The 15,556-nt window shown below is 42.7% G+C and overlaps 1 pseudogene; it reads left to right on the top strand.

Annotated features, from left to right (window-relative positions):
* LOC147751299 (uncharacterized) overlaps positions 1-12,110 on the top strand; it is a 48,851-nt pseudogene extending 36,741 nt beyond the window's left edge.
* The last annotated feature ends 3,446 nt before the right edge of the window (positions 12,111-15,556 follow it).

Raw genomic sequence — 15,556 nt, 5'->3', positions numbered from 1 at the left:
TGTATGATGCATTGCCTCTGTGTAATATCTATTTGATGTAAAGCGCTCCAAGGTCTCATATTGGAATAAGAAATGCTATAGAAGAACTATATAAATGGTTATTAGTGTAATTATTCATGTACCCAGACACAGCTGACATTCGTAGCTCAGGTCAGTCTGCTGCAGCGGCAGATATCAACTGAGTTAATGAGTCATGTTTTGACAAGCGTGCAAGGTGTGCAAAAAGGCTTGTCAATATGAAATTGTAATCTACAAAGGGATACCACAGTCAATACTGGAGCCGCTACAGACAGCGTTTCTGCTATATTTATCATCCATTATCAGCCAGCAGAATTAGTTACCACAGACCCAGCATAGTCCTTAGCCGTATAGCCACTGCAACAGAGATACACCACACAACCAAATTATCTTCTTTGCAGTACCCATGCGTAAATGTTAACCTATTAGACATTCCAAAGCACAGATAGAAACGAGCCACCGATGTATGTTGGTTGATAGAAATCATGCATTCACATACTCTTAAAACGTCCGTCTTTCCTTTTCAAACCGACAAGCATGACAGAGAGTCACAACTTTCACAATGTATGTTCTGTCTCCCATGAACATCACATGCAACAGTTATTTCTTTGTTGCTTTTCATTTTCTAAACATTTGATAGGTCGCCTGTTCCACCACTTACTTTATAAAATAAACAAAATGGCAGCGTGTACTGTTGCTAGAACATGTCATCAGCAATATGCATATCGTATGTTCTTATATTGTTATATTTAGTTAAAGTTGTTTTTTAAATATTATAACTGTTATCCAAGCAAGAAATTAAAACAATTTTATAAATACAGATTCATATTGAAAGACCTTCATTTTGAATGTTTACAAACAAGTAAAATATCTGTAATACTATTCAACAGCTAACAGGAAAAAGTACGGGGACACAATCAAAATTGGTACAGTTAGAAGAAAACATTGCTAGAAAATGTACGGGCAAGGAAAGGGTGGTCTTTTGAAGATACAAAATTTAACAAGCATTTACAATGCAACAGGTCTCGCATTTACGAGTGTTTGAGCCATTGGCATTGTAAATGACAATGCCTTTTATTTGTGTTTCGAAAACCTGCAAGCGGTGCATAAACACGCATTTTGTACTTATAGTACTTGCTTACAAGAAGCAAGGCTGGCAGTAAAAGAGGTGCAGTTACTGCCTCATTGCTTCTGGTAAGCAACAACTATAAGTACAAAGTGTGTGTTTATGCATAGCTTGCAGGTTTTCAAAACACAAATAATTGTCATTGTCATTTAAAATGCCAATATCTCAACCTCCCGCAAATGTGAGACCTTTTACATGGCACAGGCTTGTTGAGCTCTGAGACAGAGGCTGCAGGAGCCATAGAAAGGCAGGGACAGTGACACTAGGCTGTGTGTTTCAAAAGGAGGAGAGTGGAGGAGTCAGCTGCAGCCAAAAGAGGCCTCGGTCTTTGAATGCACAGCAAATGTGGCAAGATCAGAGCAAGATTTACAGCTCTGTTTACAACATAGTTCTGTAAAACATGAGCACTGGGCTCAAGTGCTCCATCTTAAAAAAAGAAATAGTGCTGACAAGCTTTGAGTAACAACACATGTAAATAGATGGAACTTTTAAAGCCCATTTCCTGAAAACAGCATGTCTTGCTGACACAGCGCAAGTACTGCATAGGCAACACCTAAACACTGGATAGAAACTGACAGCATGTCTTGCAGACACAGCGCAAGCGCTTCCTAGGCAACACCTAAACACTGGATGGAAACTGGAGGCGTCTTGATTGTAGGTGGTCTTTATGGCCCCTGTGACTTCACAGGGCATCTCTTCCAGTGCTGATCTAAGACCAGCACCCCATTCCGTCAAAGGAGAGCTGTGGAAAATATATCCACCAAAAATATTACCAGAGAGATGCTACTTATTCTTACAGTATAACATTTAGTAAACAGACAATACAGATTCTGTATTGGAGGAACTTGGACTAATGATTACTGCAGGGTCAGGAGGAAAGGTCTTATGTACAAAGATCCTTTGCAGGTGAAAGTCAAGTGATTCTCAAAATCAAGGAGGTTTAATTCGCAGAAGGGTAGTTAACAATGTACAAAGCCCTTTTGCAGGTTGGAAAAGTGTTTTTACCTCATTAAGGGGCTTTTGTGCACACTATGAATTGCAAAACATAGGGGTATGAAAGAGCTGTTCCTTCTTATTTATCAGTCACAAAGGTTGCTTTATGACCATTTTGGAAGTGACTATTTTTTGCATAGTCTTCCCCTGTTTTTCGCCTTGGCTATTTTTGTGTGCTCTAAATCTCTGTACACCTTACCCTTGCTATCCAGTGGCAATGTGCTTGTTCTCCCCCTTTAAACATGATGAACTTGGTCCACACCTAATTGGCACATGTAAATTTCCTACAGGTTCCTAAAATATGGTACCAAGTGTACCCTGGGCCTGTAAGTTAAATGTCACCCCCACCTAATGTGCCACCCACTGCAGAGACACCACCAAATCAAACGCAGGCCTCCCATTGTAGCCTAGCAGAGTAGTTTAAAATTGGTAATTTGAATGATCATAATAGAACTTTTTGCAAGGCCTAAACCTTGATTTTAATTACTAATAAGATGGACCTTGGTGCCCATGCAGGCGGGGTAGGACATGTAAAAGGTTTATGTACCACATGCCTTTATAGTAAAACAAAGTCTAAAAGCTAATTTCTCTGTGGCAAGGCTTGCTACCGTCATAGAGAAACACTGGATTACAAAATTACACCCTATAATGCTAATTTCCGTGTTGCCTGTAGCTAGAAAAATATTTTTATGACTCTATTTAATAGTTAGACAAAATCCAAATTAAGGGTAAAGAAACATTTACTGCACCTACTCTGTACTCCCCCCCAGAAATACCACCCGGTCCTTAAACCCCATGAGAAACTGGAAGCGACTAGACGTCAATAAACTGAATCAAACGCTAACCACTAGCATACCTCACCAGGACCAAAATGTGGAAAATTTTGCTGTAGCCACTAATCAGTGGCTGGCATCGGCTGTCAATCAGTGCCTTCCCCTACAAACGTCAAATAAAAACTTTCATCACCCCCCGGCCCCATGGTTCAATGAATTTCTCAAAGAAGAAAAATCCAATTGCAAAGCACTTGAAAGAAAATAGAGCAAAGACTACGACCCGGCAAAAAAGACCGCTTACAATAAGGCGAGAAATGCCTACCACTCCTCTTGCACACAAGCATGTGCCTTATATGTGGCAAACTCCATCAAAAATGCTTCAAACAAAGCCAGGACTTTGTTTAACACTGTAAAGGACCTAGCTGGGGCCCAAACAGCCGCCGCTGCCCACCCCCTAACTAAAAAACAATGTCAGGACCTTGCGACATTTTTCAATGACAAAATTGAAAACATAATTACAAATATTGCGTCCAGACCCCTTTGCATCTGCCCTCGCCAGGACCTGCCCTTGGCCCCTGACAAAATAAACACCTTGGACAATTGGCCTCCAATAACCAGCAACTCCTTACAATCTGCTCTAAAATCCATTACATCAGGCTCCCCTTGTGACCCCCCTCCCTGTGAGTGTCTTAAAACAGCTCGAACCTACACCCCTGAATGCCATAACAGCTATCCTAAATGCTTCCCTTCATACCTCCACTGTCCCTTCCTGCTGGAAGCACGCAGTGGTGACCCCACTACTGAAGAAACCGTCATCCGACCCCACAGTTCTCTCCAATTATCGACCTATCTCTCTGCTCCCTGCCTTTTCCAAGCTCATGGAAAGGCACATTCACTCCGCCCTCACCTCTTTTTCTGAAGACAACAATCTTCTTCACCCCTCCCAGTCAGGCTTCAGAGCAGGCTACTCCACGGAGACCGCTCTACTAGGTGTGACAGAAAAAATTCGCCAACTCCTGGATGGAGGTGAAACAGTCGCACTCATTCTTCTAGATTTGAGTGCGGCGTTTGACACCATATCACACAAAACCCTTTTGTCTACCCTAGAGAAAAATGGCATTCGTAACGATGCCCTAAAATGGATCAAGTCCTTTCTATCCGGAAGAACTTTCCAGATCAAATCCAACATCGCTAGTTCAGACATCTTCCCCCTGCCACATGGAGTTCCACAAGGCTCCATCCTAAGCCCACTGTTTTTTAATCTTTACCTCAGACCACTGGCAGACCTGGCCGACCACGTAGGCCTGACCTTGATGACCTACGCTGACGACTCGCAAATTATCTTTTCTCTATCCGAAGCAAACACGTTAGCCTCCTCCCTACTGAAATATGGCCTCCAAGAGATTTTCAACTGGATGACCACCAACCAGTTGAAACTTAATGGAGACAAAACGGAGGTTCTTCTACTGGGAAGAAAAAAGGAGCGCTGGACCCCTTTCCACTGGCCGCCTGAGCTGGGCAACATTCCCCCGCCAGCCTCCCAGGTAAGAAACCTAGGGGTCATCCTGGACAATACCCTGTCTATGAAACAGCAGGCAAACAAAGTCGCGGGACTCTGTTTCACCATAATCAAGTGGCTAAAAAAAATCATCTGGATGCTGCCCCTAGATACGCAAAAAACCGTGGTCAACGCTTTAATAACTTCACGTATTGACTACGGAAATGTCCTCTACCTTGGTTCCAATTTAGCAGTAATTAAGCGACTCCAACTAATTCAAAACGCTGCTGCAAGACTCCTGTGTAGGATTAAAAAGTCCGAAAGCGTTTCAAAACACCTGAACGAACTGCACTGGCTCAGGGTTGAACATCGGATAAACTTCAAAACATTGAGCTACATGTTTAAAATCAAAAACAAAACGGCACCCTCCTACCTACAATCCTTAGCCTCTCCCTACCTGCCAAAAAGAAGTCTTCGCTCTCAAACGGCCTCGAATTTTGTCGTCCCCCGATTCAAACTACAAAGATCTGGTGGGAAATCCTTTTCTGTTAGAGGACCGATACTATGGAACTCACTCCCCCTTCATATCCGGAAAGAGGACAGCTACATAAAATTCCGGAAACACGTAAAAACCTGGTTGTTTCAGAAACAACTGTGTTAAACTATTAATCCAGTATTTTCCTTGATCATCCATATGTCATAGGCGCTGGGAAACCCTTGTTGGGTAGCTGAGCGCCATACAAATACATAAAATAAAAATAAAATATAATAAATAAAAAGGTATTTGAAAATAAATACTCAGAGGCCTTAAGTATTCTATGCATCATCTGTTAGCTGACCTGTGTAAGTTCAAATTCCTCTCATGACAGGGATAAAGTGCTATGGTGAAGGGAGGTGTTGTTCTTCACTTGACAGAATGCCCTGGGGGTTGTGCCCAGGCACATTGTCAACTTGGAAGGAGGATTACCTTGCCACAGGGAGATGTAACTCACACCTAGGCCTGTTCCCTCTGTTTTTCCTCCTAGACAGGCTGTCACCAGTCCTGTGGGAGCTGCCCCAAAACTGATTTACAGTGTCCACAGAAGATTTGTTGCCCATTTCCTTAGTCAAACATCTGGGTGAACACAGTGAGCTCTAATAAGGGGTAGAACGTTTCTGCCATGATGTATTTAGGGAAAAAATGGAACTGTGAGACAGCTTAGAGTAAACTTACAGTAAGCGCTGCAGATGTATGTAGGGGCAAACCTGGGAACCTTTACCCCATTGATTAGGGAGTGCCCAGGACCTGCCTTCACTCATAGGTTTGCACTGGTCATAAATGTGTCATTCCCAGTACCCTCCTCAGAATACTTTTGGATGTAAGGAAGATTCATAAGACGACTGTCCTGCTTTCTGAGATCCTGAGTAGACTTGACCTAATTTCCATGTACCAGGACCCCAGAAGTGACTCCAAAGTTCTTAAGGCTGACCTCCTGTTTGAGATTCAGGGACGAATTAAGCTTCAGGAGGCCTTTTCCTTCCTTTCTAAGTTTACCAGATCAAACTAGAATAGCTCTAGACCCTGCAGCTGGCCTTTGCTGTAGTGAGTCTTCATTCCAAAGGGCACATGGCTGTAGTCAAAGTGTACTCCTCCCTGCTGCCTAACCCTAAAACCTGGGGCCTCATTTATGAGGCTGTGCGTCACTTTTAGGCCGCTGGTGCGTCACTTTTTGTGACGCACCAGTGGCGTACAAAATGCGCCTTGGTGCGCCATATTTACAAAGTGACGCATCTAGGTAGATGCGTCACTTTGTAAACCCCTGCGCCACATTATACCTGCGCCAGGTATAATGTATGTAAGAGGTGCGTATTGATGCAAGGAAGGGTCGTAGAAGTGACGCAGTGAAATCTATGAGATTTCACTGCGCCACTTTTAGGACACCATTGCGTCAAAATCTTGCGCCTGCTTCACAGCAGGCGTAAGACTGACGCAGGCCCTTTAACATGGGGCTTGCCCCATGTGAAAGGACGCATTGCTGGAGTTGCGTCACTTTTGTGACACACTCCAGCAATGCGTCACTTTTGCGCTTACAGATACGCCAGAAATACTGACGTATCTGTAACTCCTTGCGACATAATGCGTCATACATTAAATATGACGCATCAAGAATGTCGTAAGGAGTGCGCACTGAGAAGTGACGCATCGCTGCTTTCAAGCAGCGATGCGTCATTTCTCATAAATGAGGCCCCCGGTATTTAGAAGCTCATTGCCAACTTTAATTAACTGGATAGCCATTGGGAGACCAGGACCAACCTGCCCTTCCTATCTGTCAAGGGTGCATCACAGCTAGGCCTGACTTCTGCGCAGCTCCCACTCTGCTCATCCTTTGACACCAGAATCAGTCATCAACAAGTACCCTTCGGCTCCAGCCTTACCCCGCTGAAGAAGCCCTTGCTCAATTTTTAACTCTGATGTGGAATGTTTCACTGGTGCCGTCATCAAAGGGGATCAGATCGATGGCAATTACATTTTGATGTAATTTTATTCATTAAAATATTCTCTTTAAAAAAAACGTTGTGACTTTTCTTGTATTGTGATTGGCATTCTTACTGTTTAAATATTGTATACATACTTTACACATTACCTCTAAAGATAAGCATTTCTGCTCTGTGCCACTGCTACCAGAGCTTTGTGCTTAGGTATATTCTGTGTTTTTTGTTGTGCGGACTGAGGAAGATTGCAATTGTTACTCGAGTTAATTCTGAAGAGGAATCTATCTCTGTGGCACAGCTTCCCCTTTAAGAAGAGTGTGGGTGTTGTTTTCTGGGGCATACAGTGACCATAGGTCACATCACAAATTTCACAACTGTTCATAAACCAGTCAGTTTACCAAATTGCACATTCTGGTTTGTTAATCCCTACCAAGGATAGGAAAGTAAAGGCAATTTCTCCAAAACTGGTGGGGTTCAGGGAAAGCCATTTCTCCTTTGGGACAACATTTCTACCAGGGGAAAATACATGTATGCAAGATATGCACTTCCCTTAAGATTTTTACACAAGTGTTTGCCAGAAGTGTGCCTCGATTGACATTACCATTATGTTTACTTAATGGCAACCGCAGTTCACTCAAGAAGTTTGTAATTTTTCAGAGGTATAGTAGTTACCCATTGAATAGCTAACCCTTCTGTCTATATATTATGTCTAATTGTTTGCCCGGTTACAAAAGTGTCACAAATCCCACTAAAGTCAACACCCCACAGTTTTGGCTTTTGCCATTTTTCAGTACTCTGTGATATCCAACATGTGGTCCATTTTGACTGATGCATTTTGATCTTATTCTGTTTCCTATTTGCAGTCCCAATCCCACAACAGAGCAATTAAACTCTGCTACCAACGGCAGGTAGACGATGCTCAGGAACATGCACATTTATTTACCACATGTTGTTCCCTAGCTTTCAGTTTAAAAAAATAACCCAATACACAAATATATTTAGTGCAATTATATTAATGCTTGCATAGAGTAATTTTCGGCATGTAGAATGAAACATTAAGCTTCATAGGATTCATTTTAGATGATGTTGTGAGTGTCATGCTGCTTTGTTTTTGGACGTCTATGTAAAAATGCTTCAATTTACTTCAGTCTGGGCATTTTTCTTCTGTCATCCATGCCGATGGTCATCCTTTTGGTGACATAAAGCGTTCCTTCTAAATCACTATGGCCCTGAGTGTGTGCTCTAACACTATGTCCATCACAAGGTTCAGAAGAGAAATGTAGGGGCTAAAACTAGATCACCAGAGGACTTGCCCATGTTGAAGCTCTCATATACGGCACGTCTTTAAGAAGGTGTCTGCAGGCAGGAGAAACTAACATGAACAAAAGCACATATATTTTTCATAAATTGCACCTAGGTGAAAAACAGAATTGTGAGCAGAAGCCATGCATAGTGTAAGGCTGTATGTGTTAACAAGGAACGAAACAAAAACAAAGACGCTGGTCGTTGCAATAGAAAATAGGTTCACTTTGAATACCGCCTGGAGACAGTCAGCACTGTAGGAAATAAGACTATGACAATTTGCTACACGCAGGCAGCTTCTTATATATTCACAAATTATGTTGACTTCATAGATAGCATCTTAAAAGCAATAACGAGACGCTGAATAATATGAGTTCATGATATATTGCCACATAATAACCACACCACCTGCATTCTTCCAGTTCCCCTTATCTTAATCGTAACTGAGATTTGATGAAATATTGTCCTTTAAGCTCTCCTCTCGAAGTGTGTGTTTGTTCTACTCGTCACAGGTGTTCTTAACTTGCTTTCGATACTATTGACTAAAACTACCTTTGACCACATATTTTCTGACCCACGTCTCTGCTGATAATAGAATCGGAGCACGTGCTTGGGTGCTGAGATGGTGAATTCTTCAAGGCTTTGTTAATCATGCTTTCATATTTAACTAAACTTGCTGATCTTGTGTTGTGCTCTCCTCTGATCCAACATCTTTACTCTGTGTCCCTGTGTAAACTGGGTTTGTATTTGTTCTTTAATTACATCGAATTTTACAGTGCTTTCCGCTGACAGCAGTGCTGTTTTTTTGTATGTCTATGTTTTCCTTGCATTTTATATTTCCTTTAACATTGCACCCTCTAGTTGTTATTTTATCCACTTTTATTAACTCTTGTTTCTCAGCTAATATGTGTTTCTCATGGCATCTGTAACGTGTGCTGGTGATTTCACTATAAACATCCCTCCTACCTTAGGGCCAATCATAATCAATGAATGTCATCTGCGTCTGAGGTATGCTAGTGTTAAAATAATTCTGTGACTGTTGTACGGCTAACTGGTAAAAATTCTGTCTCTGTTCATCCGCTCTATTTGGGCGTCATCTATTTACACTTCTCCCTCATTGTCTAAATTATTTCAGGACTATTGCCTCTTCAGTGGTTAGTACCCCCATAATTATAACAACATTGTGTAGGTTAGAAGCAACATTGTAGTTAGTACTCTGTCCAGGGGAAAGAACTGACTAAGGCTTTGGTTGTCCACTTATCAATCAATCAATCAATCAATCAGAGTACTTGTAAAGCGCACTACTTACCCGTAAGGGTCTCAAGGCACTCTGGGGAGGGGGGGGGTGCTGCTACTGTTTGAAGAACCAGGTCTTGAGGAGTCTTCTGAAGGCAAGTAGGTCTTGGGTCTGCCGTATGTGGGTAGGGAGGGTGTTCCAGGTCTTGGCGGCGAGGTAGGAGAAGGATCTGCCGCCGAAGGTCGTTCGTTGGATGCGGGGGACAGCGGCGAGGGCGAAGCTGGCGGAGCGGAGCTGGCGGGTGGGGGTGTAGAAGCTGAGTCTGCTGTTCAGGTAGGCTGGTCTGGGGTGTGGAGTGCGTTGTGTGCATTGGTGAGGAGCTTGAAGGTGATCCTCTTCTCGACGGGGAGCCAATGTAGGTCTCTCAGGTGGGGGGTGATGTGGCTGCGGTGGGGGATGTTGACGATCACTCGGGCAGGCCTAACCCCTGACAGGTGGTTAGGCCTATTGCATTGGTCCCCTTGTTTTAGCTCTATCGATTCCTAAATTCTCTCAATATGATTACACCTTTCTATTTTTGGGTAATTTCCTGGGGGATCCACCTGTCTCGTACTTCTGGCATACTTTTCCCATGAATGCAATGAATCCATATCAACAACCTATTCTTCTTCCTTTTCTACTTACTTGCTCTCATACATTCATCTAAATTATTCCGTTTTTTTCCGCTCTACTCTCCCACCAATGGGGAATTGTCATGTTAGGTTTTAGGCTTTGAGACTGACCTAGTCCTGCAAGTACAGACCTGTATCACAAACCCTTTTTCCCTCCTAACATACTATACTGGTGAGCCTATAAGTGGTGTAGCATTCTATACTCTCTAGAAAATGTAGATATATTAAAACATATCTTATTATACTTTTATATTTATGTTGAAATGTGATTACGATCTTAAAATACTTTTATTCTACAGTATTAATCTACTGAGTCCCACTATTATGCCTCCTTAGGCCAAGGACATGCATCAATGCATCCTTGTACCATTCCTTGCAATATTTTTATTTTCCCTTTATCCCAAATGGATATATCTTTCTCATGCATTCAAGAGGGGTTCCATTGCTAAATCTAATTCTATACTGCTGCCCAGTCTCTGCCAAGTCTGTGAAGTTTATACCTCTAATAATAAAACTGGGTAATACTTCAACCTAGGTCTTCTAGTGTCCAGCAATATACACTACATCTCTAATAATCCGGTCTAAGCCAGGTAATGCCTCCTCTCATATTTTTGTTAATATATAAGGATTCCACAAAATACAAAAACATTTAGGGGTCAGATGTGCGAATACTAGAATCAGCAAATCGCAATTTGTGCAAAATTTCTACTCTCAAATTGCAAGTCACTAAAACTAATATACAAAGAAAACGGGTCATCAAATTTTGTGTCTCAAACGACTTGCATCGCTATTAGCGATGAAGAAATTTGCGAGTCAGTAACCGGTCTATGATAGTGACCACGGCCGCAATTTGTAATTTACAGTAGCAAATAGAAACTGTGGTATAAAAAAAATAACTCAGAGCACATGGTAAGGACCAGCATGCAGGGTGAGCAGGAAGCAAGGGAGCGCTGCTGCAAGTTGAAGTTTTCAGAGAGGGATTTGAAACATCCTTATTAAAGAATGCTGCAATAATCAAGAGCAGCTTTTTGGGTGTGCATCTCAGACTGTTCCAGAGTCTAAGAAGTGAAAAATGTGAAGGAAGATGCAGCTACGCATTAATGCACTGGGTGCGGCAGACAGGTCCATTGATGAAATCAAAGAAATGTGGTATGACCTGTGCTCTTGGGCCAAGAACAGGATGTCAGAACAGCTGCATGATGGCCCAGGAACAGGAGAAAGTACATGCAATGTCACCCCACTCTCAACTGCAAGAGCAATGGTGGAGAGTACACTGGAGACAGAGGCAGTCTGTGGCTTTGGGTCCCTCAACACATTTCAACCCCAACCACCCCTTGTTGTGTGCAACATGTCTACTATTTCATAATTTCTGCCAATACCCTTCTCTCCTCGTGCATGCTACACACCCTCACCCAGATACACCTAAATGCTGCATTTACATGATCAAAAGGTCAAAAATGGTTCATTATTGGAAACGTAGTCAGTGAGATAAATAGTGCAGTTATGGTCCGACATAAGCTGAATAATATAGCACCACCACTGAGATATTGTCTCACCCATTCTTTTTATTTGACTCCCCTTTTGGCTCATAGATACCCCTCTACAAGGAGAGGAAAGGCCTTATGATGTGGGCGAAGATGAGGAGCAGGGCCAGATTGAGGAAGGGCAGGATAGGGCTACAGGGAGTCAGCCAAGTTCTTCCCATGTCCAGGGTAGTGCTGCACCTAGCTTACCACCGGCTGCAGTAATTCAGGCTTCAGAATCCCACCAGCCAGCCACAATCAGATGCAGTCCTGTCACCAGGGTCTGGCAACTTTGTCCAACACAGCAAGCAAGAACGCGGCTGCAATTTAGACTTGATGCTCACTTCCATGCAGGATCAGACAATCAATTGATGTTTGGTGGTCTTAAACAGGCCATGCTGATGGTTCAGCGCCTGGAGCAAAAACAAATAAGGTTGATAAACAACAAGCTGAGCCAGGAATTTAACAACATGAGCCAACAGTTGGCTCACAACTAGGCACGGCTTGATGGGAAATTTGATGCCCTATCAATTGGAAAACTGCACAGAGCTGTCACAGGCGACAGGGGAGCAAAGGCGCATGGAGCATGGCTGGGCAAATAGTATGGAGGCAATGACCAGGGCAATTGGAAGTCTGGCACTGGCAACCACCCAGCACAAAAAGCACACTCTGGGCCTGAAGGTTGAGATGGGTCACTACAGTGGGGATGTTGCGCGAGGGTTGCAACAAATAACAGTAGCAGTTGAGGCGATACAAACCACCACCATTACCATTGGAGGAACAGGAGAGGCAGCAGACAGAGAGGTATCTAGCCACAGTAGTGTCTCTGCTGCAGACACAATAAATGCAGCATAGGAGCGTCAGCTGCCAGCCTGCCATTGCACCTGTCTAATCCTCCCTGCTGGACATAGGCTGAAGAAATAACTGTAAAGTGACATTGAGCCATACAGTTTCCCAAATTATTCTTTATTTTAGTGGTGGAGTAACCACACAACATGTAAAAAAATGTATGTTATGCTGATAATGATGGATGGGCTGTCCAGCTAGATTTTTATGTGTCCTGAAAATAAAGGGAAACATATATTCTGAGATGCACATTTTGTTTTGTCATTTGTAGAGGGTAGTGTGTCAATAGAGGAGTGGTGTGGCTCACTGGTTAGAGGCGGCAGACCCGAAAGCAGAGAACGGCCCAGGACCAGGGTTCAATTCCCGACACGGCAGGGTCGTGGACCAAGTTCAGCGGACTCGATAATTCTCGCCTCGGTGCCTACTCTAACCAGGGACCACACTCGGCAACTCTGGGCATTAGCTTGCCTCATCTCTACAACGGCCCCCCACATTCGCAGGGGATGCCTGGTTTCACCTTGGAGATACCCAGTAGGGACCATCTCACAGGGATAGCCAGGACGGGTTCCCCAGCGGTCTACAGCGCCACGACGCCTCAGGGCAGCAGTGCGCTTTGCAAGACACACACATTTACATTTACATTTACCTTGCAAAGTAATGTCTGGCTATGTGGTCCGTGCACCTTCTCCCCTCTGCTGCTATGCTTCCCTCAGTTTGCTGTTGGGAAGGTTGGCCAAGCTCATTATCCTCTGAGTCTGATCCAGACAATGCAATGGCTTAGCCTCTCCTGCAGGCGATGTTGTGGAGTATGGCACAGGATGCCACAATTTTGCACAGTCTCAGGCACATACTGCAAGGCTCTGTCACTCTTATGAAGGAATTGGAATCGTGATTTGAGGAGGCCAAACGTGCACTCAATCACAGACCTGGTGCCTTATGTGCCACATTGTAACACATTTCATATAGATTGTTGAAATACAGGTAGGGTGTGAGGATCCAGGGCCACAGGCTGCACGCACTGCCACCTGGTAAGACACATATAAGGGTGAGACAACATACAGAGAGTATTGAATGTGCTAACGCATTTTACTGTGGACATAACATTCCAGTATCTAGTAGGTATCCTTCATCAAAATCCCCTCTTTCTAGCCGCTGATTTATGCCACTGTGCCTAAAGTTGTAGGAGTCACTGGTGCTCCCTGGATACTGTATGGATTGAATATTGAGGGAATGTGTGTTTTGGCAGTTCCGGAATATGTATTCTAGACGAGATGGGGCCATATGGATCCCATCCATGCACCCGATGACCTTTTGCAAATCTTTCTATCCGGCAGAAAAGCATTTTTGTATTTTGCAGTTCCAAGTCATCCCTGGGCAGATAGATGTGTTGGTGTATGTGGTGGATCATGGCATCTAAGAAATTGCGAGAAAAAAAAATTGAAAGTGCACTCAACTGCACCTCTTCGGCCACTGCAATGACATCTTAGTAACTAACAGTGGTAAATAGTTGGAGGGAGTATAACACCTAGACATCAGTGGGGATAGAATTGCTGTACTGGGTTTAACTTAATAGTTGTGGTTTTAAGGTAGCTATTAGCTCTAGAATCACATTGCTACTCAGCCGGTTTACACTGGTATCTCCCTGAGCTCCACAACAATAAACAGCACTGCAATCTTTTGCACAAAAGTATAAAGAACAGTTCCACTCAAGTGACAGTTGTCACCCGAGAAGCCAAATCAATGCAATTCCATATGGGGAGATGCTTAGAGCCCGCAGGAATTGCTCACAGGATTTAGATTTTGAACACAATTTGACAGATATGGCTAATAGATTTGCAAACAGAGGTTATGACAAGAAAATTGTTACACAAGCTATGTGTAAAGCGAAGCGAATTAGGAGAAGAGACACATTGAAACCAAAACAAGTTAACACTAGAGATTGTAAATCACAGAAGATTAGATTGGTTACGAATTTTGGCACAGGTAGCCATAAACTATATTCTATAATTGACAAATACTGGCATCTCTTAAAACATGACAAAGATATTTCTCCTTTCCTTACTGATAGACCATCGTTAACATTCAGGAAAGGTATTACATTGGCGAATATTGTCAGCCCGAGTTATCCGAGACCAATATCTAGAAATAATTGGTTAACTGATAGACCGACAGGATTTTATTACTGTGGTAAATGCAGCTCTTGTAGATGGGCATTCAAAAAGATTCAACATTTTGAATACAATAACACATGCAAACACATTACCAAGTCATTTATCACATGTGATGCAATGTTTGTTGTTTATGTTATAGTATGCACCTGCAATAAGATTTATGTAGGGAGTACCGTGAGAAGACTGAGAGACAGAATGATTGAGCACTTTCGTGCACTAAAAAATGGAGACACGAGGTATCCAATTGCTGCTCATATAGTCCAAAACTGTCATGAACAAGATAATCACAGATTTATGTATCATGGGATAGAGCATGTAACGATGGACTGTAGGGGCGGCAATAAAGTACTTAAATTGAGATGTGTTGAGGCAAGATGGATTATGAAACTTAGAGCAGTTGAGGATGGTCTCAATTTGGATTCGGAGCTACAGTATTTTTTAGGTGAATGAATGGATCACCTGGCATAATGTAGCTCTACATGAAACCTATATCTCAGATTTATGGGAAATGTTATTTCTGTACTATATGAATATATTTTGGTTCTTGTTCTAACCAATGGATGTAGATCATATAATGTAAGTAGATGACTATGAAATTTTATTTTTTGAATGTGAGTAATGATGTTTACTAATACCACCAATGCATACAGACGTATATGTTATTGATGTGCAAAGTTATAATGATACCAATAGAATAATTTTTGCAAATTCTCTATCTTTTTCTACTAGACTTTACTTCTATTTTTCCTCGCATAACCCCTCTCCGTGGTGTATAGTACCAATCTATTTTATATACACAATGTTAATATTGGGGCAAGGATGGAGAAGTCTGGATATAGGTGTACTAGTCTCTGTGTTTACTCAGGATATTATTCTTAGCCATGAGGTTTGGAGCTAGACAGTGAGCTTTGAGACCGCCGGTTCGT

This window comes from Lissotriton vulgaris, chromosome 1_1, assembly GCF_964263255.1.
Source record: "Lissotriton vulgaris chromosome 1_1, aLisVul1.2, whole genome shotgun sequence".
Classification (NCBI taxonomy): domain Eukaryota; kingdom Metazoa; phylum Chordata; class Amphibia; order Caudata; family Salamandridae; genus Lissotriton; species Lissotriton vulgaris.
Note: the sequence above shows the minus strand (reverse complement) of the source record. Positions and strands in the feature narration are given on the sequence as shown.